At 42.2% G+C, this 27197-nt stretch overlaps 1 protein-coding gene across 3 annotated transcripts in view; it reads left to right on the plus strand.

Moving 5' to 3' along the window:
- The first annotated feature begins 24521 nt into the window (after positions 1-24521).
- Positions 24522-27197, plus strand: part of LOC140730643 (zinc finger protein 706) — a 33041-nt gene continuing 30365 nt past the window's right edge. The window contains exons 1-2 of one of the 3 annotated variants that reach the window (XM_073051394.1): positions 24556-24666; positions 25026-25051. The gene's annotated coding sequence lies outside the window, so the exon portion shown is untranslated. Of the gene's footprint in view, positions 24667-25025; positions 25052-27197 lie in introns of all 3 variants that reach the window. The other 2 variants (XM_073051377.1, XM_073051385.1) reach the window with 2 other exon arrangements.

The raw sequence follows: 27197 nt of genomic DNA on the forward strand, positions 1-27197 counted from the left end.
CACTCAGAGAGTGGTGGGGTTGTGGAATCAGCTGTCATCTGATGTGATAAATGCGGGCTCACTCTTACATTTTAAGAATAAATTGGATAGATACATGGATGAGAGAGGTCTGGAGGGTTATGGACTGGGTGCAGGTCAATGGGACTAGCAGAATAAAGTTTTGGCACAGACTAGAAGGGCCGAATGGCCTTTTTCAATGTAATGTTCTATGGTTCTATGTTCCGAGCTTCCCTGTACTATGTTCAAGGTATTCTCTGGATTATGCGTCCCCGGTTCACAAGGTCTTCCATGGCCTTCCAGGTCTCTGATGTTTATCCAACGCTTCAGAGCTTTATCCAATGTTTTCGCAGTTTTTTCTAGTGTCTTCCCTCTCTCGGGGTCCCTGAGGTCTCCCTGGTCTGTCAGGTGCTGGAGACAGGGAGGGAGGTACTGTAATAAGCTCTTTGAGCCTGTGCAGGGAGCCAGAGAGTGTTGGGTTCTGGGGTTGTTAAAGCATTTGAACTGGTTAATTGTTGTTTAATTAAAGTCAATAATCGTTTATGTTTACATGTGTTTTTCTTGAGCAATTCACTCTTTGTAATGTGGTCTCCTGGTGCTTTCTGGTTAGACTTAACGTTATTTTGATAGGCTCAGGAATCCATGTTTCTGGTATTATTTAAGTGGTCATCTGATTAGTGCTAATTGCGGGGTCCTAGTCTTGAAAATGATACATCTTACGGTGTCACACGACCAAGCCACCAGTGTTCTGTTGGAATTCTTATGAATAAACTTTGGTCGTCGTCTCTACATTGGAATCTGTCTTTCCTCCACACTTAGATTCTGACATTGCCAGCACACATCGGGACAGTACTAGAATGTTCTGGGGAAGATGGAATTTTTTCAACTACCACAAAGAAGTATATCCTATGCTGAGCCATTTTATTAATGAAAGAGATATAATTCTCCCACAAGATCCTATGAAATAACGATGTCCAGGAGTCTGGATGTTGAAACTGTGCTAACAGTAGGATTGTTGATAATGAGTTGTTGTTGATGAACTTGAGATACCTGACCACAGTGTATCTGCTTCATAATGGAGGCTTTTACAGAGAGGTGAGGATTTTCCCCATGTTAAACTATAGATGATTTTAACAATATGAATGGATCTTCTGAAGCTGTGGTCTAATCAGTTTGTTTACAATTTCAATACGGCTCTACTCTTACATTCCAGGCATTGTTGATTAAAAAAAATATTCCTTTGCCTTTGGAATCACTTTATTCACGTCTCGAGGACCTATAAACCTTTGAGGATCAATGAGGATTTATGGATCCATGTTCTAGTCCCTTTATACTCCATTATAAGGCTAAGTAAGCTCCGATGCTGTATTTAAGTTTGCTGGCAACACTACCGATGTTGACCGAATCAAAGGTGGTTTCGAATCAGCATGCAGGAAGGAGATTGGAAAATTTAGTTGAACAGTGCCACAACAACCCCTCACTCGACATCAGAAAAACAAAAGTGCTAATTATTGACTACAGGAGTATGAAGCCAGTGGACCTTATTAGAGGATCAGAGGTGGAGAGGGTCAGTAGCATTAAATGCTTGGAGTCAATAAACGTATCTTTCCTATAAGTGGCATCACAAAGAAAGTAGGCAGCACCTCTACTTTCTTAGAAGTTTGTGTAGACTTGGCATGGCAGCAAACACTTTGACAAATCCCTATGCAGGGTGGAGAGCATCTTAACTGGTTACATTATGGCCCTGCATGGAAACACCAATGCCCAGGAATGGAACGGTCTACAGAAAGTGACTCAGTGCATCACAGGAAAAACCTTTCCCGCCACTGGGCACATTTACATGGAGCACTTACACAACAAAGCAGCAGCGATGATCAAAAACGCCAAGCCATACTCTCTTCTCACTGCTACTATTGTGCAGGAGTAACAGAAGCCTTAGGTTTCACATCATAAAGTTCAGGAACAGTTATAACCCTATAACCATCAGGTTCCTGAACTAGAGTGGATAACTTTAGTCATCAGTATTCTGAACTGTTTCTATAACCTACAGATTCACTTTCAAGAACTCTTTACTATTGATATTCTGAATATTATTATTATTTGGAAATCTTTGTCTTCTTTTGTACATTGGTGTACTCTGAAGGTAGATTCCGGTTAATTGGGCCATCAGTTAATCAGGGCAGCCACTTATTTGGGACAACTCTTAAAGAACAAGAACTAATCAAGAAGATAGCCAGGTTTCCCTTAGTTTATTTGGGACAATATGACACTTAAATGGGACAGAAGACTGTTGCCAGTTTCTAATTAGCGTCAGTTGCACACACTTGGTTGGCTGTAAGACACTATGCTGTGCTTAAAATGAACAGTTTTTAAATAGTAGAAGTGGTATGTGTGTTCAAAAAGCAGTGATTGTTGTCACTGATAGTGAGATATAAACAGTAAAACAATTCAGAACTGTTTCGCTCACTGGGGTTTCAGGCATTTAGGCCTGGAGATGCCAGAAACAGCCAGGAGTGAAAATGAAATTATTTCACTACTTCAACAAGTTAGGAACTACAAAAAATGTAAAGGTATTGATGATTATCTTGAATGTTGTAATGAAAATGGAAGTTTGAAGGATGCAGTCTGTTATGTTTGTAACTCTGAGCTGAGAGATGTGGGTCTCAGTTTGTTTTTAATTTAAGCAAGATAGTGTGAAGACAAATGCAATTTGCGTATTTTTACATATAACTTGCAATGAATTATTTATACAAATTACTCAAACAATATATTTACAATATTTCTCAAATATTACAGAAATGTTAAATACACCACACTCCTTCCTGCTTAGCTATAAACTCCAACTCAATAGAGAATGCATCTCAACTATATACTCAGTATACTATATTATACAAATATTGTGGGATAATGCCTTTCCTGATAAGGGAATACTACAATCTTTTCTCCAGTACAAATTCATAATTGGATAGCTGCAGGCTTCAGTTTAGTATTTTTGAAATGCCATTCAAACTCATTTTGTGGAATGACTGAAACAGCTGAGCCAAACCAATGTCCGATTTCATTTTACTTAATTTGCCATTCACTTCTGGTGTAAGCCACATTGCTTGTTTCTTATTAGTCTTCACATTGTGAACTCGAGGCTACACAGCCATGTCACTCTCATCACTATCAGATTTTCTTATCAACAGCATACAAATGAATGCTACTTTTGAAACCGCAACTTGACTTTTTAATCTTTTTCTCTTCCCTGCGCAGTCCAATTATTAGTGACGGCCTTACATCCTCTTTGTATGTGTCTTATTTTGTTGCACTGTCTACAAGTTTTGCCTTTAAATTTGCATTGGTCTTCCATATGATCTGCTGTTTCCATTGATGCAGCTATCTCAACTGCTCTTTTAAATGTTGCCCTTCAGTTAGAAGCCGTTTTTGAATGCTTTCTTGGAAGATTCCACCAACTAAACAACATTTCAGTGCTTCATTAAGCCCATTAACGAACTGTCAATGCTCAGACAACTTCTTAAATTTAGCCTGTACGCCAAAACAGACTCTCAGAATAGGTGGCATGATAGCATAGTGGTTAGCACAATGCTTTACAGTACCAGCGACCGGGTTCAATTCCGACCACTGTCTGTAAAGGGTTTGTAACATTCTCCCCCTCCCCTGACCAAGTGGGTTTCTTCCTACAGTACAAAGACATACCAGTAGGTTGGCTAATTGGTCATTGTAAATTGTCCCCTGATTAGGCTAGGGTTAAATTGGTGGTTGTTGGGCGGCACGCCTCAAAGGGCTGGCAGGGCCTATTCTGCGCTGTATCTAAATAAATAAATAAAATTATATACTTACACAGATCAACTACAATTCAGCTCCTTCCTCAACTTAGTTCATAAGCACTTACCACAATTAGGGTCAATTTCCAACCATCCCAAGGGATAGACTAAGGCCCATTTTGTAGCTTTAGCCCCATGCATTTAAAACTAAAAGTAAATTAATTAATACACAAGAGGATTATTATCTACTACATATTATCTAAAGCATAATTTCCAAACACGTTGGATAAGTCGCCAGGACTGGATGAGATGTACCCCAGGCTACTGTAGGAGGCGAGGGAGGATATTGCTGAGCCTCTGGCATGATTTTCCACCATGAATGGTGACGGGAGAGGTTCCGGAGGATTGGAGGGTTGCAGATATTGTTCCATTATTCAAGAAAGGGAGTAGAGATAGCGTAGGAAATTATAGACCAGTGAGTCTTACTTCAGTGGTTGGTGAGTTGATGGAGAAGATCCTGAGAGGCAGGATTTATGAACATTTGGAGAGGCATAATATGATTAGGAATAGTCAGCATGGCTTTGTCAAAGGCAGGTCATGCCTTACGAGCCTGATTGAATTTTTTGAGGATGCGACTAAACACATTGATGAAGGTAGAGCAATAGATGTAGTGTATATGGATTTCATCAAGACGTTTGATAAGGTACCCCATGCAAGGCTTATTGAGAAAGTAGGGAGGCATGAGATCCAAAAGGACCTTGCTTTGTGGATCCCGAAGTGGCTTGCCCACAGAAGGCAAAGAGTGGTTGTAGACGGGTCATATTCTGCATGGAGGTCAGAGACCAGTGGTGTGCCTCAAAGATCTGTTCTGGGACCCTTACTCTTCATGATTTTTATAAATGACCTGGATGAGGAAGTGGAGGGATGGGTTAGTAAGTTTGCTGATGACAAAAGTTGGGGATGTTGCAGATAGCGTGTAGGGCATCTGGGGTTACAACAGGACATTGATAGGATGCAAAATTGGGCTGAGAAGTGGCAGATGGAGTTCAACCCAGATAAGTGTGAGGTGGTTCATTTTGGTAGGTCAAATATAATGGTAGAATACAGTAGTAATGGTAAGACTCTTGGCACTGTGGAGGATCAGAGGGATCTTGGGGTCTGAGTCCATTGGACTCATATCTACTGTGCAGGTTGACTGCGTGGTTAAGAAGGCATATGGTGCATTGGCCTCCATCAACTGTGGGTCTGAGTTCAAGAGCCAGGAAGTAATGTTACAGCTATATAGGACCCTGGTCAGACACCATTCGGAGTACTGTGCTCTGTTTTGGTCACCTCACTACAGGAAGGATCTGGAAACTATAGAAAGGGTGCAGAGGAGAGCTACAAGAATGATGCCTGGATTGGGGAGCATGCCTTATGAGAACAGGTTGAGTGAATTTGGCCTTTTCTCCTTGGAGCAACAGAGGATGAGAGGTGACCCTGATAGAGATGTATAAGATGATGAGAGGCATTGATTGTGTGGATAATCAGAGGCTTTTTCTCCCCAGGGCTGAAATGGCTAACACGAGAGGGCACGGGTTTAAGGTGCTTGGAAGTAGGTACAGAGGAGAGGTCGGGGTAAGTTTTTTATGCGGAGAGTGGTGAGTGCGTGGAATGGGCTGCCGGCGACAGTGGTGGAGGCGGATACGATAAAAGACTCCTGGACAAGTGCTTGGAGCTCGGAATAATAGAGGGCTATGGGTAACCCTAGGTAATTTCTAAAGTAAGTACATGTTCGGCACAACATTGTGAGCTGAAGGGCCTGTACTGTGCTGTAGGTTTTCTACGTTTCTATGTTCTAAACCATCGCATAATTCCTTTTGTTTTGATTTATCATCTTACATACATTTTAACCATTCTTCCCCTACCCCCTCAATTGTCCATGGTATATCCCTTCCGCACATGACGCATGTGCAGTTTCTCTCTAGCATGAATAATACTGGCCCGGAAGCAGTGCCCCGGTTTTGTCGAAGTGCACACCGAACTGACAAATCACAAACAAAAAACAGAGAAAAAGACCAACAAACAACAAATAAACATTTATGTATTAAATTTAATAAATTGAGCTGATATTCTCTGTATGCGTTTTTATGTGTTACTAGTGTATTGGTTATGGCATATAAGCATATATGACATATATATACTTGTGCTTATATACTTGTGTATATATATATATATATATACACACACACACATACGCTTGCTTGTGTGTGCTTATGTGCGTATGATGTATGGAAATTGCTTTCAAAGCTACAGATGTGCATCCCTGATGCCGTCCAGCAAAATATGATACCAAATGGTAAGATTTCTATTTGGATGTTAAAAGAAGTATGTTAATTTGAGGTTGTGGAATTATGACAGTGCTGCCCAAGGCCAGTAATTGGCATACTGATGCAAGGAAATTGGGCTGAAGGTGGGTAGACTGATCATGGAGTAGGCTGAAGGGGCTGTACCGTGCCTGTCTTGTTCTATGTTCCAGTGATCTGAACATTCACAGCTTTCTCCATAAATGTTTGCACTTTCATTTTTCATTCACACTTTTTTTTTGCAGGAATAGTATGGATGTCCAGGCAAGTAGTAATGAGTGGCTGGATCGCTGTAGAAAAGATATGTGGGGATACAAGAGTCATCCATTCAATCAACATGGCTGTTTCACAACAAGCACTGTTGGCTTAATAATGGAACTATGGTAAGAACCTTAGCCCACTCTTCTGAGTCTGTGACTCCCAGAAGATGTTAACTCTACAGAAACATGCTGATGCATTGCCTACAGATCTATTTCCTTCCTCCATCTCTATTTTTCCTGCCTCTTTCGTTTACCTCAGTTATCTTTGAAGATTGGAGCCCAAAGGTCAATTAAAAGTATGTAAGTTGTAACGCAGTGGCTGCAGTGTGGATGCCTGGAGGGTATCCTTGAGTTCCATTTGGAGGATTGTCCCTTCTATCTTTTATTACTGTCCTCATTTGGTTCATTCCCCTCTCATCTACAGACTACCATCACTGCAGAGCTTGTATGTGTCCAGAACAAAGAAACAGACAGGAAAGTCATTGTGGTCACAACAATCCCCGCAAACCACCTTTGCTAAAAGCTCACTTCTGGAAAGTACAATAGGTCTAGTAAAACAAATACCTCCTACCATCTTGAAAATTTCTTCCCATAGGCAGTTAATCTGATCAACCATTTTAGTTAGCCCAACCCCCCCAATTATTACCCACATAACTGCACTTTAATGTAAACACTTTAAACCACTTTTCATACTGCTCTTTATATTGTAAATACATGATGGTACTTATGTATTTTTGCACATTTCATTCAATATACATACTTTAACCTCTAACTTTATTTTTTTGTATAATTCTTTATAACTACCCCAACTCTGTTGGAGGTCCTGTATGGTCCAATGGAATATTCTGGACAGACATAAAAAATCCAAAAGCAGAAATCAGAAGATCATGGGAATTATTTTTAGTGTCTACTAATATTTATCCTTTAACCAAAACAGATAATTAATTTGGTTTTTGTCACAATTCTGCCTGTGATAGCTTGCTGCCACAATTGTCTGTCACGTTAATACATTCCTATTGTGATACTAGCTCAAAAGAAACTAAGGAAAAGCAAATTGTTATGAAGCTTCCGTAATGGTGTCTTTAACAGCAAGAGCAAATAGACGTGTGACCCTCGGGCTCGCCCAGCTCGCGTTCATCTAGGAGAATCAGCTTTCGGCCCCACCAAACTAGGTAATCACATTTGCGTGGATGCTGTGTAATGTACACCCAGTTACAAACCCACAACGGAAAATATCAGACAGTACACCACATGCAATTAAATGATAGACTTTATGTATTTTAATCTGAATATAAGGTTAGTAATGAAAATAAACAAAACAAAAAAAGGGCCCAAGTCAAAGTTACGTTGGGACTCACTCAGTAGTCATTCTTCCACCATCGGTCTCCTCCGAATGTCGCCGACCTTCAGACCCTCAGATCCCAGTCCACTCCGTCCAGTGGTCTACCAGCTCCCTCCACACACGTCTTCCCTCTTCATCTCTCCTCGACAAAAACAGCGAAAAACCCGGCTCCCAGACACACAAGAAAGAACAACATTTCTCCCATTGGATAGCCACTGAATTCCACAGTCCTGTTATCTCCAGTCATAACCCAAACATTGTTACTACAGAGAAACCATTACTTTAACAGTGGAACATTACAGAGAAGCCATTACATCAGCCTTAGCAGTGAAACCTTACAACGTGTTACAGCCAAAAAGACCAATAGAACAGTAATAAGCCATTCAGCTCATTGAGTATGCACTGCCATTCAATCATGGCTGACTTATTATCCCTCTCAGCCCTATTCTCCTGCCTTTTCCCATGACCTTTGATGCCCTTACTAATCAAGATCCTATCAACCTCCACTTTGAATGTAACCAATGACTTGGTATTCATTGCCATCGATGACAATGATTTCCCATCTTTGCACAGAGGAGACTACCAATGGTGAGTAAAATGGTGATAAAGGAGAAGCAGTTTCAGCGACAGGTTACTATCGATGCAATGCTCCTCAGACAGGATGAAGAGGTCAATACTCCCCAATGCCATTAGGCTTTACAATTCAACCGCCAGGACTTAAGAACTTTTAAAAAGCTATTATTAATGCTTTTTGAGATAGTGATTTAGATGCATATCATATTTTTTACTGAGTTAAGTATTGTATGTAATTAGTTTTGCTACAACAAGTGTATGGGACATTGGAAAAAAGTTGAATTTCCCCATGGGGATGAATAAAGTATCTATCTATCTATCTATCTATCATAAGTTTATTATCAAAGTATGTATATGTCACCATATACTACTCTGAGATTCATTTTCTTGCGGGCATTCACAGTAGAATAAGGAAATACAATAGAATCAATTAAAAACTACACAAACAAAACCTGGCAAACAATCAATGTACAAATGAAGACAAACTGAACAAATGCAAAAAGTATATGTATAGATATATGCATTAATAAGTAATACGGGGAACAAGAATTGTAGAGTCCTAAGAACAAAGAATTAACTGTAGATCCACAGTTCAAAACAGAGAATCAGTTAGATGCTATGGGTCATCAGCAGTAGCAGGAATGTATTCCCTCCATTTGTTTTACCTCAGGCTTAAGGCAGAACAATTCTGCAATATATTGTTGCAAGGCAGAAATAGCTAATGCCCAGGGCCATAGTTTTAAGGTGATTGGAGGAAAGTATAGGGAGGATGTCACAGAGAGTGGTGAGTGCTTGGAATGCCCTGCTGAGGTAGTGGTAGAGGCAGATGCATTAAAGGCATTTAGATAGATAGATAGATAGATAGATAGATAGATAGATAGATAGATAGATAGATAGATATTTATTCATCCCCATGGGGAAATTCAACATTTTTTCCAATGTCCCATACACTTATTGTAGCAAAACTAATTACATACAATACTTAACTCAGTAAAAATATGATACTCATCTAAAATCACCCTCTCAAAAAGCATTAATAATAGCTTTTAAAAAGTTCTTAAGTAGTTTACTTAAATACATTGAGTCCTAACCCCGGCACTTTAACATATCTTACTCCTGGCGGTTGAATTGTAAAGCCGAATGGCATTGGGGAGTATTGATCTCTTCATCCTGTCTGAGGAGCATTGCATCGATAGCAACCTGTCGCTGAAACTGCTTCTCTGTCTCTGGATGGTGCTATGTAGAGGATGTTCAGGGTTTTCCATAATTGACCGTAGCCTACTCAGCGCCCTTCGCCCTGCTACCGATGTTATACTCTCCAGTACTTTGCCCACGACAGAGCCCGCCTTCCTTACCAGCTTATTAAGACGTGAGGCGTCCCTCTTCTTAATGCTGCCTCCCCAACACGCCACCACAAAGAAGAGGGCGCTCTCCACAACTGACCTATAGAACATCTTCAGCATCTCACTACAAACATTGAATGACGCCAACCTTCTAAGGAAGTACAGTCGACTCTGTGCCTTCCTGCACAAGGCATCTGTGTTGGCAGTCCAGTCTAGCTTCTCGTCTAACTGTACTCCCAGATACTTGTAGGTCTTAACCTGCTCCACTCATTCTCCATTAATGATCACTGGCTCCATATGAGGCCTAGATCTCCTAAAGTCCACCACCATCTCCTTGGTCTTGGTGATATTGAGACGCAGGTAGTTTGAGTTGCACCATATCACAAAGTCCTGTATCAGTTTCCTATACTCTTCCTCCTGTCCATTCCTGACACACCCCACTATGGCCGTGTCATCAGCGAACTTCTGCACATGGCAGGACTCCGAGTTATATTGGAAGTCTGATGTGTACAGGGTGAACAGGACCGGAGAGAGCACGGTCCCCTGCGGCGCTCCTGTGCTGCTGACCACCGTGTCAGACCTACAGTCTCCCAACCGCACATACTGAGGTCTATCTGTCAAGTAGTCCACTATCCAATCCACCATGTGAGAGTCTACTCCCATCTCCGTTAGTTTGTGCCTTAATATCTTGGGCTGGATGGTGTTAAAGGCACTAGAGAAGTCCAGGAATGTAATCCTCACAGCACCACTGACCCCATCCAGGTGAGAGAGGGATTTGTGCAGCAAATACGTGATAGCATCCTCCACTCCCACCTTCTCCTTATACGCAAACTGAAGAGGATCCTGGGCGTGCCTGGTTTGTGGCCTCAGATTCTGTATTATCAGCCGCTCCATGGTCTTCATCACGTGCGACGTCAAGGCAACAGGTCTGAAGTCATTCAACTCCTTTGGTTGTGGTTTCTTCGGTACCGGGACAATACAGGATGTTTTCCACTGTCTGGGTACTCTTCTCTGCTCCAGGCTCATGTTGAAGATGCGCTGTAGTGGTTCTCCCAGCTCAGTCGCACAGGCCCTCAGTAATCGTGGGGATACTCCATCCGGTCCAGCCGCCTTGCTGGTACAGATCTTCCTCAGTTGACCTTCCACCTGTGCAGCCGTAATCCTGGGCGTGGGCAAGGTCTCCTGTGAGTGGCTATTTTCCTGTGAGGGAAGTAAGCCTGGTGTGGATTCCTGCGGTGAGGATGAGATTGTGCTGTCGAACCTATTGAAGAAGTTGTTCAGCTGGTTCACTTTCTCCACATCTCCACTTATGTTTGCCCCCCGCTTTGCACCGCATCCGGTGATGATCTTCATCCCATCCCACACCTCCTTCATGCTTTTTTTCTGCAGCTTTTGTTCTAGCTTCCTCCTATACTGCTCCTTTGCCCCCCTTATCTGTATTTTGAGTTCCTTCTGAACTCTTTTAAGCTCCAACCGAGTATCTAAGAAACCCTTAGATAGGCACATGGGTGATAGAAAAATGGAGGGCTATGTAGGAGGGAATGGTTAGATTGGGAGTGTGGAGGAGCAGAGGGATCTGGGGATACATGTCCACAGATCCCTGAAAGTTGCCTCACAGGTAGATAGGGTAGTTAAGAAAGCTTATGGAGTGTTAGCTTTTATAAGTCGAGGGATAGAGTTTAAGAGTCACAGGGTAATGATGCAGCTCTATAAAACTCTGATTAGGCCACACTTGGAGTACTGTGTCCAGTTCTGGTCACCTCGCTATAGGGAGGATGTGGAGGAATTGGAAAGGGTACAGAGGAGATTTACCAGAATGCTGCCTGGTTTAGAGAGTATGGATTATGATCAGAGATTAAGGGAGCTAGGGCTTTACTCTCTGGAGAGGAGGAGGATGAGAGGAGACATGATAGAAGTATACAAGATATTAAGAGGAATATATAGAGTGGACAGCCAGTGCCTCTTCCCCAAGGCACCACTGCTCAATACAAGAGGACATGGCTTTAAGGTAAGGGGTGGAAAGTTCAAGGGGGATATTAGAGGAAGGTTTTTCACTCAGAGAGTGGTTGGTGTGTGGAATGCACTGCCCGAGTCTGTGGTGGAAGCAGATACACTAGTGAAATTTAAGAGACTACTAGACAGATATATGGAGGAATTTAAGGTGGGGGGTTATATGGGAGGCAGGGTTTAAGAGTCAGCACAACATTGTGGGCCAAAGGGCCTGTACTGTGCTGTATTGTTCTATGTTTCTATGTTTCTATCTAAGTAGGTTAAGAGGTTGGCACAACATAATGAGTCGAAGGGACTATACTGTGCTATAGTGTTCTTGCAGAGCTATGAGAGCCAATTTTTACACATTACAATGAGAATCCACACAGCCAGTGTGTAATCACCAAAAGCCTCATCCTGATACTGAGTTGTACTAAAGAACAGTGACCACTGAGGGGCAGAGGTGTTTTAACATTTAAAACTTCCAAGCAGCAAGCACCGCCAAGTCAAACCATCAGAAATCAGAATCAGGTTTATTATCACCGGCATGTGATGTGAAATTTGTTAACTTAGCAGCAGCAGTTCAATGCGATACATAATCTAGCAGAGAGAAGAAAAAAGAAATAGTAATAATGATGATGATAAATAAAATAACAACAAAACTCTAATTATTGAACATCAACACATCACTATCCTATTTCGACTGATATTCCTACACTGGTATACTCTATTCTTTTGCCTCTAAATTCTTCAGCTGTGCAATCAAGATACATAATATGTGCACTAAACATCAAAAATTTCTAAAGCATACGCGTAAGCAAAAGCACTTGACATCCCAAAGACGATTAACATGGATTGGCAAATTGCTGAAGATGGAATTAAAGTTTTAAATCAATAATCTTTCAGAGGAACATTGAAATAAGTCCTAAAAGTAAAAGCAAAAGATTTTGACATCACTCTAGTCTCACCTCCCTAATGGCTCCAGGGTAAGCCATTGTAACATGAAACTCATTTTGTATCATTCTATTATGCAAGTAAAAACAAGATCACGGTTAATAAACCAGTGTGGTATGTGATGGGCATTCACTTTCCAGGGCCGGAGAGACTTCTTGCTCAACTCAGCTTTCTAGCACTGCCTTTCCAAAGGGTCAGAGTTGCTGGTGATAAAGTTAAACTTTTAACAAATATTCTTTGCTCAACTTTTTGTTGTAAACAAGAAACAGTCTTTAGTTCTTAATGCAAATTTCAAACAGCAATCAGTTTGAAATGGAGGCACAGCTTTGCAAAATAAAGTGACCAGAAGTTATGCCTCCATTAGCCAATCATAGGACAATGGGGTTATGTCACTTGGTACATCAAACATGGGTAGAAGTTGGGATGTTTGTGTCCTCAAGGGGTCAACCCCTTCACAACATTAATTCTTGATGTTTGGGCCACATGTAGATGATGTCCTCTAGTAGAAAACAGTAGAAATATCAGAAAGACAGGGTGGGGGAGATTGTTAGGAATAGCAAGGAGAACAACAGTGAGATGGGGTTACAGAAAGAAGAACTACAAACGTAGAATTAATTTCTAAACCTTCAGTTTCTATGAAAGACTTCTCGTTCCTCTACAGTTCACTGCTTGTCCTTCTAATTTGTAAGAATTGTACCCGTGTTTGAAAATCCTTTGTAGTTTGCAAATCTTTTATAAATTAGAAATCCTCTGTGAGTGTTAAATGTGTGTTAAGAATTATTTGTCTAAGTTTAAACTTATATCATTAAAGATAAAATATCTGTGTTTGAACTACTTTGTTAGCTGTAAGTATCTCTTCCTCAGTAGGAGAGGGGAATCCACTGCAAAGAGCAGCAGATTGGTAGCTAAACCTCATCGCAGAGGCTAGACAGGGAAGTAAACTAGTTCTTGAAGAGTTGGTCAAGATGATATAATCTCCCTAGAGTGATGGTACCGGTAGCTATCTATATCGGATAGGGCTTAAAATCTTAGAAACATAGAAGCATAGAAAATCTACAGCACAATACAGGCCCTTCGGCCCACAAAGTTGTGCCAAACATGTCCCTACCTTACAAATCACTAGGCTTACCTCTAGCCCTCTATTTTACTAAGCTCCATGTACCTATATAAAAGCCTCTTAAAAGACCCTACCGTATCCGCCTCCACCACTGTTGCCAGCAGACCATTCCACGCACTCACCACTCTCTGGGTAAAAAAACTTACCCCTGACATCTCCTCTGCACCTCCTCCCAAGCACCTTAAAACGGTGTCCTCTTGTGGCAACCATTTCAGCTCTGGGAAAAAGCCTCTGACTATCCACACGATCAATGCCTCCCATCATCTTGTACACCTCTATCAGGTCACCCCTCATCCTCCGTCGCTCCAAGGAAAAAAGGCCGTGTTTATTTAACTTATTCTTATTAGGTATGCTCCCCAATCTAGGCAACATCCTTGTAAATCTCCTCTGCACCCTTTCTATGGCTTCCACATTCCTTCCTGTAGTGAGGCGACCAGAACTGAGTACAGTACTCCAAGTGGGGTCTGACCAGGGTCCTATATAGCTGCAACATTACCTCTCGGCTCCTAAATTCAATTCCACGATTGATGAAGGCCAATACACCATACGCCTTTTTAACCACAGAGTCAACCTGCGCAGCTGCTTTGAGTGTCCTATGGACTCGGACCCCAAGATCCCTCTGATTCTCCACACTGCCAAGAGTCTTACCATTAATACTATATTCTGCCATCATATTTGACCTACCAAAATGAACCACTTCACACTTATCTGGGTTGAACTCCATCTGCCACTTCTCAGCCCAGTTTTGCATCCTATCAATGTCCCGCTGTAACCTCTGACAGCCCTCCACACTATCCACAAAACCCCCATCCCTTTGTGTCATCAGCAGACTTACTAACCCATCCCTCCACTTCCTTATCCAGGTCATTTATAAAAATCACGAAGAGTAAGGGTCCCAGAACAGATCCCTGAGGCACACCACTGGTCACCGGCTTCCATGCAGAATATAACCCATCTACAACCATTCTTTGCCTTCTGTGGGCAAGCCAGTTCTGGATCCGTGGAGCAATGTCCCCTTGGATCCCACACCTCCTTACTTTCTCAGTAAGCCTTGCATGGGGTACCTTGTCAAATGCCTTGCTGAAATCCATATATACTACATCTATTGCTCTTCCTTCATCAATGTGTTTCGTCACATCCTCAAAAATTTCAATCAGGATCATAATGCACGACCTGCCTTTGACATGCTGACTATTCCTAATCATATTATACCTCTCCAAATGCTCAAAAATCCTCCCTATCGGAATCTTCTCCATCAACTTACCAACCACTGAGGTAAGATTCACTGGTCTATAATTTCCTGGGCTATCTCTACTCCCTTTCTTGAATAAAGGAACAACATCCGCAACCCTCCAGTCCTCTGGAACCTCTCCCGTCCCCATTGATGATGCAAAGATCATCGCCAGAGGCTCAGCAAACTCCTCCCTGGCTTCCCACAGTAGCCTGGATAGTAACACTATCCTGTTTTGAGTTTAGGGCTTTGCAGCTAGGAAACCCAGTAACATTACAGGTACTGTTGAGTGAATTATCTTTTAAATGACGCTAAAGCAAAGTGTTATCTATCATCTCCAGTAGATGTTAAAAACAGTAGATATAGATAATTTCTCTGCTTTGGAGTAGTACCTGTGAGAAATGTTCCTTTGGAGTTTTCTAACTGTAGTAAAAAAGAACAGGGTATTTCTTCAGTATTTTGGCCAATTCAATCAACATTCCTAAAATATTCAGTCATCATCAGATTGTTTTTCATGGAAAGCTTACAGTGTGCAAATGTGTTCCCATGTTTCCTCTATTACAACAGCGACTACAATTTGAAGTACCCCACTGGTTGTAAATAACTTTGGGATACTCTGAAGGTGAGCAGTTGCTATGTAAATAAAAGCTCTCCACTGATAGCTCAGATGTGGGTATTGCCCAGGTTAACACAGAAATCCTAAGCATCTTCGGACTCATGAGGACGGCTCACATTACAAGTTACTGTAATATTCTCTGAAGAAAAAGTACAAAAAGCCCTGAGAGAGAGCTTATTTTAATTCTTATTTAATGATACAGCACGGTAACAGCCCCCCCCCCCCCGCCCCCAGCCCAATGAGCCTGTGCCATCTAATTACACCCATGTGATCTGTTAACCTACTGACCTGTACGTCTTTGGGATGTGGGAGGGAATCAGAGCACCCTGAGAAAGTTCATACAGTCGCGGGGAGAATGTACAAACTACTTACTGACAGCAGCGGAAACTGAACCAGGGTTGTTGGCACTGTAGTAGTGTTATGCTAAACACTATGCCATCATGCAGCCCCATCCATAATCTTAGTTCTACAGTATCAAGAACTCGTTTTTAACTACAACATGTAATCACTAAGGGCATCAGTTCTAAGTTGATCATGATCCAACTGGTAAATTCATGCACTTTTGAGTATTTTCCCTTAATTTTAGTGACATGTTTCCATCTTTTATCCATAAATACATGTAACATTCTTCAGTTTACTGCACAAGTCAAACGCTGACACATCAAAATTACTTAGAGAATGAATTGCAGAAACGTCCCGTTTTCCTGAATGTCACAACCTTTACCACACAAGATGAGTAACCATTTCCAAAGTCCAAATGAATTTATTATCAAAGCACGAGCATGTCACCACATACTACCTTGAGATCTGTTTTCTTGCAGCCACTTAAAATAAAAAATAAAGAACTACAATAGAATTTTTGAGAAACTATACATATAGACCAATGTGCAAAAGAAGAAAAAAGTGTGAAAATAGGAACATATACTCGGCAGCCACTTTATTAGGTACAGGAGTGATTCCAGTATGGACTGCTGCCCTAGCCCATCCACTTCAAAGTTCAATGTATTGCACACTCAGAGATCCTCTTCTGCACACCACTGTTGTAACGTGTAGTTATTTAAGTCACTGTCGCCTTCCTGTCAGCTTGAACCAGTCTGGCCATTCTCCTCTCACCTCTTTCATTAACAAGGCAATTTTGCTGACGGAATTGTCACTCAGTGGATGATTTTTTTTTTTCATTTTTTGCTCCATTCTCTATAAACGGTAAAGATTGTTGTGCGTAAAATTCCCAGATCTGCAGTTTCTGAGATGCTTAAATCCCCCCCCCCCCCCCCCCCCGCCATCTGGCACCAACAGTTACTGCACGGTTTCCATTACTCTCCATTTTGATGTTTGGTCTGAACAACCACTGAACCTCTTGACCGCGTCTGCTTGCTTTTCTGCATTGAGCTGCTGCCACACGATTGGATACTTGCATTATTGAGCAAGTGTACAGGTGCTCCTAATAAAGTGGCTACTGAGTGTAGATGTCGTTTTTGTGAATCAACCCTTCCTATAAGGCTACTTGGACACAGAACTGTATCACAATTTAAACTTCTGTGCAAAGCTGGGACTGAAACTGTCAACATCCCTCTACACTGAAAAGCTTTCAGCTTTCTCTGAAAAATCTTAGCTTTCTAAAGCTATGCTTGGGTCTGTTTTAACGACCTCATTATACTCTGCAAAGAGCAACTTTCCTTTCCCTTATTTTTGCTCATTGACATTTTTAGGTGTTAACTTCCCATTTTCTGCTCTCATACTTTTCTTTAATTATTTTCAGTGTTTTTTTATCCAACCACATTTGGCACTAAATCCAGCTTGTACTTCTTTGTGTGTTTTTCCTTCGTCAAGTGCTTTCAATGCATAATGTGTTTGACTTCTATTTCTGGCAAGTTATGTTTTGTTTTTCTGCGATAGTTTCTCATGACTTTCATCTACACTTTTAAGGATCAACATCAAAACAAAATACAGTAAAACCAATAATCCTGTGTCCAATTGTTCTGAAGTCCTGATAGCATCTGGGATAACTCATTTGTGCACTAAGTCAGAATTGTCCACAGACTTTCTCTCTAGGAGACCATGCACTCACAAGATCAGCTATTTAAAGAACCACAGACCAACTTTATTCGCCATATACATTTACGTGTTATAGGAATCTGCTGTGATGTTTTGGTCAGGGCACAACATGCAATAAAAAAACCATTCAACAAATATGGTGGTTGTCCATCATATCAGACTATGATACAACTACTGCCATACATTCGAGAGAGTTTTTAAAGTGGAAAAGCCTTTGCACTAGGGCAGTTCCACTCTCTCAACCTCAGAAGCATGGGTCCAATGCTACGAACAAGCATCACAACTGGGTCTTCATGGATGACCATGACTTGTCCTAGCACGTGACATCAGCTCCGACATATCGGGCAGAAGAGATATGCTTTGAGATCCAACTGCCAGGAAGGCGCTCTGCAACGCTCCATAGAAAGCAAAGGGCATGACCAGTCACAGATGTCATTCAACAGATATAAAGAATAAAGAATTATATGAAAATAAAGAACTATAAGTAAAAAAAAAGTCTTTAAGTTAAATAATAGATGTGAAATAAAGTGTGCATAAACACATAAATACCGGTACGTATTTACAATGTAAACAGCATTATATAAAGTGGCTTAGGGTGTTTACAGTGCAGTGCAAGAGGTATTAATAAGAGGGAGTGAGGATGGGGGATGTAACTAGAATGGTCATCAAATTAACTGCATAGCAGAAGTATCTTTTAAGATGGTATGAAGTTTTTGTTTTAATAGCCCTATAGCGCTTTCCAGAAGGGAGCTTCAGGAAAAGGCAGTTTGCTGGATGGGTAAGTGTCCACAATGATTTTCCTGTCTGCTTTTTTGTCCTGGACAAACACAAATCCTGCAATAATGACATTTTCTACTGCCCCGGCAGTTCACTGTCATTTTAGTATAATGTGGGAGGACGCTGCACCAGACCAGACAGTAATGTCTGATGTAAGGATGCTCTCCATGATGGCAGTGTAGAATTGCACCAGTATGTTCTGGGGAAGATGCAGTTTTACTAATGACCACAAGAAGTTCACCCTCTGCTAAGTATATACATCAGAAGGAGTTTGGGCTGGCTGTGTGGCCACAACCAAGGTTAGCTGTGCGGTCCAAAGGCTGGGCCCAGAGTGTGCACCCAGGACTAAGGCCAGATGTGCACCCCAAGCCAGTAACCGGAACACAGGTAATATGTGCAGCTGAAGATGAAGTCCGAGGTGCAGGCCAGGCTCTGCAATACTTGTTTTTTTAATTTCAAAAATATACTTCCTCTTTATAACATATAGAGGAAATGCAAGCAATGTGCCGACTTCTCTCCAGTATACCATTGAATCAATGCATTCTCTCATAATCTATTCAAATTCATTCATACCCAGGATAGGAATGCTATGATATTTAGCCTTTTGCAGGGTAGCACAGTATATTACAAATATGAGAAGCATAATTCAACATAAACTTAAATTAAAATCATTCTACGTAATGTAGATTCAGATTTATTTATCACGGATGGCACAGGGGAAAAAGCTGTTCCTGAATCACTGAGTGTGTGCTTTCAGGCTTCTGTATCTCCTACCTGATGGTAATGGTAAGAAAAGGGCATGCCCTGGGTGCTGGAGGTCTTTAATAATAGACGCTGCCTTTCTGAGACATCGCTCCCTAAAGATGGCCTGGGTGCTTTGGAGGCTAGTGCCCAAGATGGAGCTGACTAGATTTACAACCTCCTGCAGCTTCTCTCTGTTCTGTGCAGTAGCCCCTCCATACCAGACAGTGATGCAGACTGTCAGAATGCTCTCCACTATAGAAGTTTTTGAGTGTATTTGTTGACATACCAAATCTCTTCAAACTCCTAATAAAATATAGCCACTGTCTTGCCTTCTTTATAACTACATTGATATGCTGGGATCAGATTAGATCCTCAGAGATCTTGACACCCAGGAACTTTGAAGCTGCTCACCTTCTCCACCACAGATCCCTATATGAGGATTTGTACGTGTTCCTTCGTCTCACCTTTCTGGAAGTCCACAATCAAGTCTTTCGTCTTACTAATGTTGAGTGCCAGGTTGTTGCTATGGCACCACTCCACTAGTTGGCATATCTCACTCCTGTACACCCTCTTGTCACCATCTGAGATTCTACCAGCAATGGTTGTATCATCAGCAAATTTATAGATGGTATTTGAGCTATGCCTAGTCACACAGAGAGTGACTATGAGCTATGCCTAGTCACCCTGTGTACAGAGAGAGTAGAACAGTGGGCTAAGCACACACCCGAGGTGCACCAGTGTTGATTGTCAGCGAGGAGGATATGTTATCACCAATCCACACAGATTGTGGTCTTCTGGTTAGGAAGTCAAAGATCCAATTGCAGAAGGAGGTACAGAGGCCCAGGTTCTGCAACTTCTCAATCAGGATTGTGGGAATGATGGTATTAAATGCTGAGCTATAGTCGATGAACAGCATCCTGACGTAGGTGTTTGTGTTGTCCAGGTGGTCTAAAGCCATGTGGTGAGCCATTGAGATTGTGTCTGCCATTGACCTATTGTGGCAATAGGCAAATTGCAATGGATCTAGGTCCTTGCTGAGGCAGGAGTTCAGTCTAGTCATGACCAGTCTCTCAAAGCATTTCATCACTGTCGATGTGAGTGCTACTGGGTGATAGTCATTAAGGCAGCTCACATCATTCTTCTTAAGCACTGGTATAATTGTTGCCTTTTTGAAGCAAGTGGGAACTTCTGCCCATAGCAGTGAGAGATTGAAAATGTCCTTGAATACTCCTGCTAGTTGGCTGACATAGGTTTTCAGAGTCTTACCAGGTACTTCATCAGGACCTTCCGCCTTGCAAGGGTTCACTGTCTTTAAAGGCAGTCTAACATCGGCCTCTGAGATGGAGATCACAGGGTCATCAGTTGCAGCAGGGATCTTCACAGCCTTAGTTGTGTTCTCCCTTTCAAAACGTGCATAGGAGGCGTTAAGTTCATCTGGTAGTGAAGCATCGCTGCCATTCATGCTAATGGGTTTCGCTTTGTAGGACGTAATGTCTTGCAGACCCTGCCAGAGTTGCTGTACATCCGATGTCACCTTCAATCTCATTCAAAATTGTCTCTTCACCCTTGAATCAGCCCTCCGCAAATCATACCTGGTTTTCTGGTAAAGGCCTGGGTTGCCAGACTTGAAGATTGGTGGGTAAAATCAAAGCTCAGGGCATCGGGGGGAAGGCATTGACATGGATAGAAAACTGGTTGGCAGATAGAAAGCAAAGGGTAGAGGAGAATGGGTGTTTCTCGGAATGGCAGGTGGTGACTAGTGGGGTGCCACAGTGCTTGGTATTGGGACCACAGCTGTTTACCATTTACGTTAACGATTTGGATGAAGGCATAGAAAATAACATCAGCAAATTTGCTGATGATACTAAGCTGGGTGGCAGTGTGACATGTGATGAGGATGTTAGGAGAATTCAGGGTGACTTGGATAGGCTGGGTGAGTGGGCAGATACTTGGCAGATGGCATTTAATGTGAATAAGTGTGAGGTTATCCACTTTGGGAGTAAGAACAGGAAGGCAGATTATTATCTGAACAGTGTAGAGTTGGGTAAGGGAGAAATACAAAGAGATCTCGGAGTCCTTGTTCATCAGTCACTGAAGGTGAATGAGCAAGTGCAGCAGGCAGTGAAGAAGGCTAATGGAATGTTGGCCTTTATTACAAAGGGAATTGAGTACAAGAGCAAGGAAATCCTCTTGCATTTGTACAGAGCCCTGGTGAGACCACACCTGGAGTATTGTGTACAGTTTTGGTCTCCAGGGTTAAGGAAGGACATCCTGGCTGTAGAGGAAGTGCAGCGTAGATTCACGAGGTTAATTCCTGGGATGTCTGGACTGTCTTACGCAGAGAGGTTAGAGAGACTGGGCTTGTACACACTGGAATTAAGGAGATTGAGAGGGGATCTGATTGAAACATATAAGATTATTAAGGGATTGGACAAGACAGAGGCAGGAAATATGTTCCAGATGCTGGGAGAGTCCATTACCAGAGGGCATGGTTTGAGAATAAGGGGTAGGTCATTTAGGACAGAGTTAAGGAAAAACTTCTTCTCCCAGAGAGTTGTGGGGGTCTGGAATGCACTGCCTCGGAAGGTAGTGGAGGCCAATTCTCTGGATGCTTTCAAGAAGGAGCTAGATAGGTATCTTATGGATAGGGGAATCAAGGGATATGGGGACAAGGCAGGAACCGGGTATTGATAGTAATTGATCAGCCATGATCTCAAAATGGCGGTGCAGGCTCGAAGGGCCGAATGGTCTACTTCTGCACCTATTGTCTATTGTCTATAATGCCACAGGTCTAGCCTTCAGCAGATGACATACCTCCCGGTTCATCTAAGGTTTTTGGTTTGGGAATGTACAGTAAGTCTTTGTGGGCACACACTCATCCACAGATTTCAGTGAAGTCGGCAACAACTGCAGCATACTCATCCAGATTCTAAGATGAATCCCTGAATACAGTCCAGTCCACCGATTCAAAGCAGTCCTGTAGGCGTTCCTGTGCTTCCCTTGTCCAAACCTTCTTGGTCCTCACTGCTGGTGCTGCAGTCTTCAGTCTCCGCCTATAAGCAGGGAGTAGAAGTACAGCCAGGTGATCAGACTTCCCAAAGTGAGGGCATGGAATAGCACAGTAGGCATTTGTGATGGTGGTGTAGCAATGGCCAGTGTATCATTTCCTCTGGTATTGCAGGTGATCTGTTGATTTTTTCAGACTGGCCTGGTTAAAATCTCCCAAAACGATGGTGAAGGCATTAGGGTGCGCTGTTTCATGTATGTTGATCCCATTGCTCAGATCATCTAAAGCCTGCTTGACATTGGCCTGAGGTGGAATGTAAACTGCTACCAAAATGACCCCAGACAACTCTGATGCTTACACACCTTTTCATGGTTGCATCTATCGGGCCCAGGACAGATCCTCCAAAACGTTGATGACCAGGAACTTGAAGCTGCTCACTCTTTCCACTGGAGACCCTTCAATGAGAACTTCAATCTATCAAAGCCATTTATGTTTCCTCTTAAATAATACACCCATAACATGTTTGACCCAGGAATTCAGTGCCCACTAATGGCAGGACTCCAGTTCAAAGTAAGTTTATTGTCACCACATGGTACTCTGAGATTGATTTTCTTGCAGGCATTCACAGTAGAAGAAAGAAATAGAATTCATGAAGAACTATACACAAAGACTGACAAACAACCAATGTGCAAAAGGAGACAAACTGGAAACACAAAAAATAGATACTTAAATAAATAAATATATATACATACATAAATAGCACTAAAAAGCCAGAGGGTGGTGAATTTGTTGCCACGTGCAGCTGTGGAGGCCAGGTCATTGGGTGTATTAAAGGCAGAGATTGATAGGTTCCTGATTGGACATGGGATCAAAGGTTACGGGGAGAAGGCCTGGAAATGGGGTTGAGGAGGAGAAAAAAAAAGGATCAGCCATGATTGAATGGCAGAACGATGGGCCAAATGGCCTAATTCTGCTCCTACGTCTTATGGTCTAAAATGAGTTGTAGAATCATTGAAAGTGAGTCCATAGGTTGTGAAATCAGTTCAGTGTTGAGTGAAATTATTCATGCTGGTTCAGGAGCCTGATGGCTGAAGGGTAATAACTGTTCCTGAACCAGGTGGTGTGTCACCTAAGTCTTCTGAACCTCCTTCTCTTGATAATGGATGCTACTTTCTTGTAGCAGTGCTCCTTGTAGAGGTGTTCAATGGTGGGGTGGTCTTTGCCTGCGATGGACTGCACTTTATTCAAGGTTCTAGAGACTGTTGTGCATGAAAATCCCAGGAGATCAGCAGTTTCTGAGAGCTTCAAACCACCCCATCTGGCACCAACAATCAAAGTCATTGAGATCACATTCCTTCTCCATTGTGATGTTTGGTCTGAACAACAACTGAACCTCTTGTCCATGCTTTTAGGCATGCCCTTGATCAGACACAATCCATGATCATCTCATCCACACTGCAACCACGTCAACCCATATGTGGCTCATTTGGCAAACATGGACTGAAATGCAAACGCAAACAGGAAAACACACAACCTTCTATTCCTCATGCTCCTTTTAAACTTACGGGAGGTCAGTTTCACAATCCCTTTAAACTGTTTCATTAGAAACAAGTGAGGGATAAGAGTTAAAAAAATACCATGTAAATCTTTTTAGAAGTGGAAGCAAAGTATGTTGAGTTGGAATAACTTTTAATAACCCAACTTATTAATTTGGGATAAATACAACTATGCTGTTATAGTATAACCTCCAAAAATCTTGAAAAACATTGAATTTATGTTTTAAATAAGAAATTGAAGCAGGCATGAATGTATCCAATATATGCACCTGAGCCTATTCAACGGTTACTGTATCGTTATACTTGCTACTACAGCAATGATTAAAATAAATTGTTAAGAATTCAAAACGTGTTGTACTCGCCACCCACCTCCAACCCCCGCCCACATAAAAGGCACAGGTCGGCAACACTGACTCATCCCTCCATGTCGACGTTAAAAGTGCGTTTCACAAGAGCTAATAGAGAGGCGGATTTGGACTTTGTGTGTTGTAAAAGGCAGGTTTTGTACTTATATGGGAGCTGATACAAGTGATAAGACCATATCATGTTTTGCCATTTTGATTGCATAATAACGACTCCTCGAAAAGTTACAAATCCAAACTCCTCAGGAATCAAACTGAATTGTATCAACTCCTATTACCGCACTTACATTATATATTTCCCTCTTTTTTTCCCCCGTCTCGTCCCACCACCCAAAGGGATCTCTGAAAATAGTGGGCGGGAAGAACCTTCCGGTCCTCCCGGGCCGAACTAGCATGACGTAATCGGAGAAGGAGGCGATTGGTGCGTGTGAGTGAAGCGGGCTCCGCGAGCACTCCTTTTACGGGAAGGCGCAGCGGGCGGTCACGTGCAGGGGAGGGGGCGTGGCTTGTCATTGTCTCCGCTCCGGCCGGCAGCCTGGGACATCTGCTTCCCTCCCCGCCGAGCGGGGGAGTTGTTCGGCGCTCGCCGCTCTTGTGTTCGTGAGCTCGCCGGAGCCAGCTGCCTTGTTTGGTGAGTTGATGCCTCGAAGAGCGAGTCCTTTATGCTTGCCTAATTTCATTTAGAAGCATGAATGGAAGGGGGTGTAGAGGGCTATGGTTCGATGGGACTAGGCACGGACTAGATGGGCCGAAGTGTCTGTTTAAGTGCAGTGGCGATCTATGACTCCAAACTTCAGTGAGAAAGTGGCCTTTGTATCTGATCTGATTTCGATAACGGCATTCACCTCAACTCTGAACTGATTCCATAACGTATGGACTCACTTTCAAGAACTCGATAGCTTGTGTTCTCGGTGTTACTGTATTTATTTGCACATTGACAACCAATCTTTGTAGAGTTTTTAATAAGTTCTATTGTTTACTTTCATGTAGATGTCTGCAAGAAAACGACTCTCAAGGTAGTATATGGTAAAGTTTGATAAATTTACGCTGACTTTAGAAGGTGCAAAGTGTGAATCCACACTGGGATTTTCACCAGGTTTGGCTAAATGGCTCTCAGCCCAGTACGTCGGCTGGTCACTTCTCTCCATGGATGTTGCCTGACCTACTGAGTTACTCCAGTGTTTTTCCGTGTTGTTCCCGCCTGTAATGGGGCGGATTTAACTATGATTATTTATATTGTTGCCGCACAAGCAGGGGGAATTTCGGACTCTGTTGCCCTTTCTGTGACGAGCTTCCACTGTGAGTGTTATTTTGTAAATGACGCACCCCCGGTAATTACTTTTCTGATAGATTGAACTTTCCCGGCAATTGTCCCCTGGACTTGGTTTTCATTTCAGTTTGTAAGAATGGAACGGTCAGAGCAACTTGATTTGCGGTTCTGTATGACATAAAAGGAAATATCAGCGTGTTTCAGACCTTATACGCATCGGGTGTAGTGATAAACATCTTGAACTTTAAATGTATCTGATTCGGTGTATGTAAGCCGATGCCATGGTATGATGGTAGAAATAAATACTCCATCTGCTTCACCGACATCCTTCGGGGTAGTGAAGTAATCTCATCAGTTCTAGCCAGCACGTGGTTACAAAGCTCTTGCCTCACACTGAAATTCCCAAAGAATGGTTTACATTAAAAGTTGCCCTTTTACAACGTTGGGTACAGGTATTGGCTGAAAAATGAGACTTTAATATTCCATCTATCTAAATGCATTTAAAAGACAACCATTAAAGGTCTCTGAGATCTATCTGTATTTTTTTCGAAGTTCAAGGTACCCATATGTCACCATATGCTACCTTGAGATAAATTTTCTTGCCAGCATTCACAGTAGAACAGAGAAATACAGTAGAATCAATGAAAAACTACACACAAAGACTGAAATTACCAATGTACAAAGAAGACAAACTGTGCAAATACAAAAATAGATAATACTGAGAGGATGGATTATAGAGTCCATAGGTTGTGGAATCATAGTCCAGGTGAGTGAAGTTATCCATACTGGTTCATGAGCCAGATGTTCGAAGGGTAATAACTGTTCCTGTTCTGGGTGGTGTGGGATGGAAGGCTCCTGGGCCTCCTTCCCACTGGTAACTGTGAGAAGAGAGCATGGTGTGGATGGTCTTCTTGTGACAGCAGACTTTATAGATTTGCACAGTATATTTATTTGGAATGTGATGCAGAAATGCAGCACTATATAATTGTTTTCTCAATAACTAGCTTAAATTTACAGATGCCTCTTGTCTGATGGAAATTAATTCTTGTACCTCTGTGACCGTATTGGAATAAACTTCCACATGCATTTCTCTTTTCGAACAGAGTCAGAAGGTACAAACTTTGTAGTTTGTTTTGCCTATAAAAAGTAAGGCACAAATGGGGCTGTTTTTGTAATGTTACTGCTACTACCCAGAGCTCTGTTACATTTGCACTCACTTTTGCACTCCATATCAGTCCACTTCATCACCTAACTGGAGAAGTGAAACTGGTGAAGAAGAGTTCCCATCAGTCATGTGTAGCTTCTATCAGTCATACACTTTCTTGGGCATGCAAATAACTTGACACCAGTAATTTTACACTCTGCTTCCAACAAGTAATGGAATAGTTTTTGTTTACCAGATGCATAAGAAATGTATCAATAGACAGTAGGTGCAGGAGTAGGCCATTCGGCCCTTCTAGCTAGCACCGCCATTCACTGTGATCATGGCTGATCATACACAATCAGTACCCCATTCCTGCCCTCTCCCCATATCCCTTGACCCCGCTATCTATAAGAGCTCTAGCTAACTCTCTCTAGAAAGCATCCAGAGACTTGGCCTCCACTGCCTTCTGGGGCAGAGCATTCCACATATCCACCACTCTCTGGGTGAAAAAGTTTTTCCGCATCTCTGTTCTAAATGGCCTACCCCTTATTCTTAAACTGTGGCCTCTAGTTCTGGACTCGCCCATCTGCGGGATCATGCTTCCTGCCTCCAGCGTGTCCAATCCCTTAATAATCTTAAATGTTTCAATCAGATCCCCTCTCATCCTTCTAAATTCCAGTGTATACAAGCCCAGTCACTCCAATCTTTCAACATATGACAGTCCCGCCATTCCGGGAATTAACCTTGT

The sequence above is a fragment of the Hemitrygon akajei genome, chromosome 1 (genome assembly GCF_048418815.1).
Source record: "Hemitrygon akajei chromosome 1, sHemAka1.3, whole genome shotgun sequence".
In the NCBI taxonomy this organism is placed as follows: domain Eukaryota; kingdom Metazoa; phylum Chordata; class Chondrichthyes; order Myliobatiformes; family Dasyatidae; genus Hemitrygon; species Hemitrygon akajei.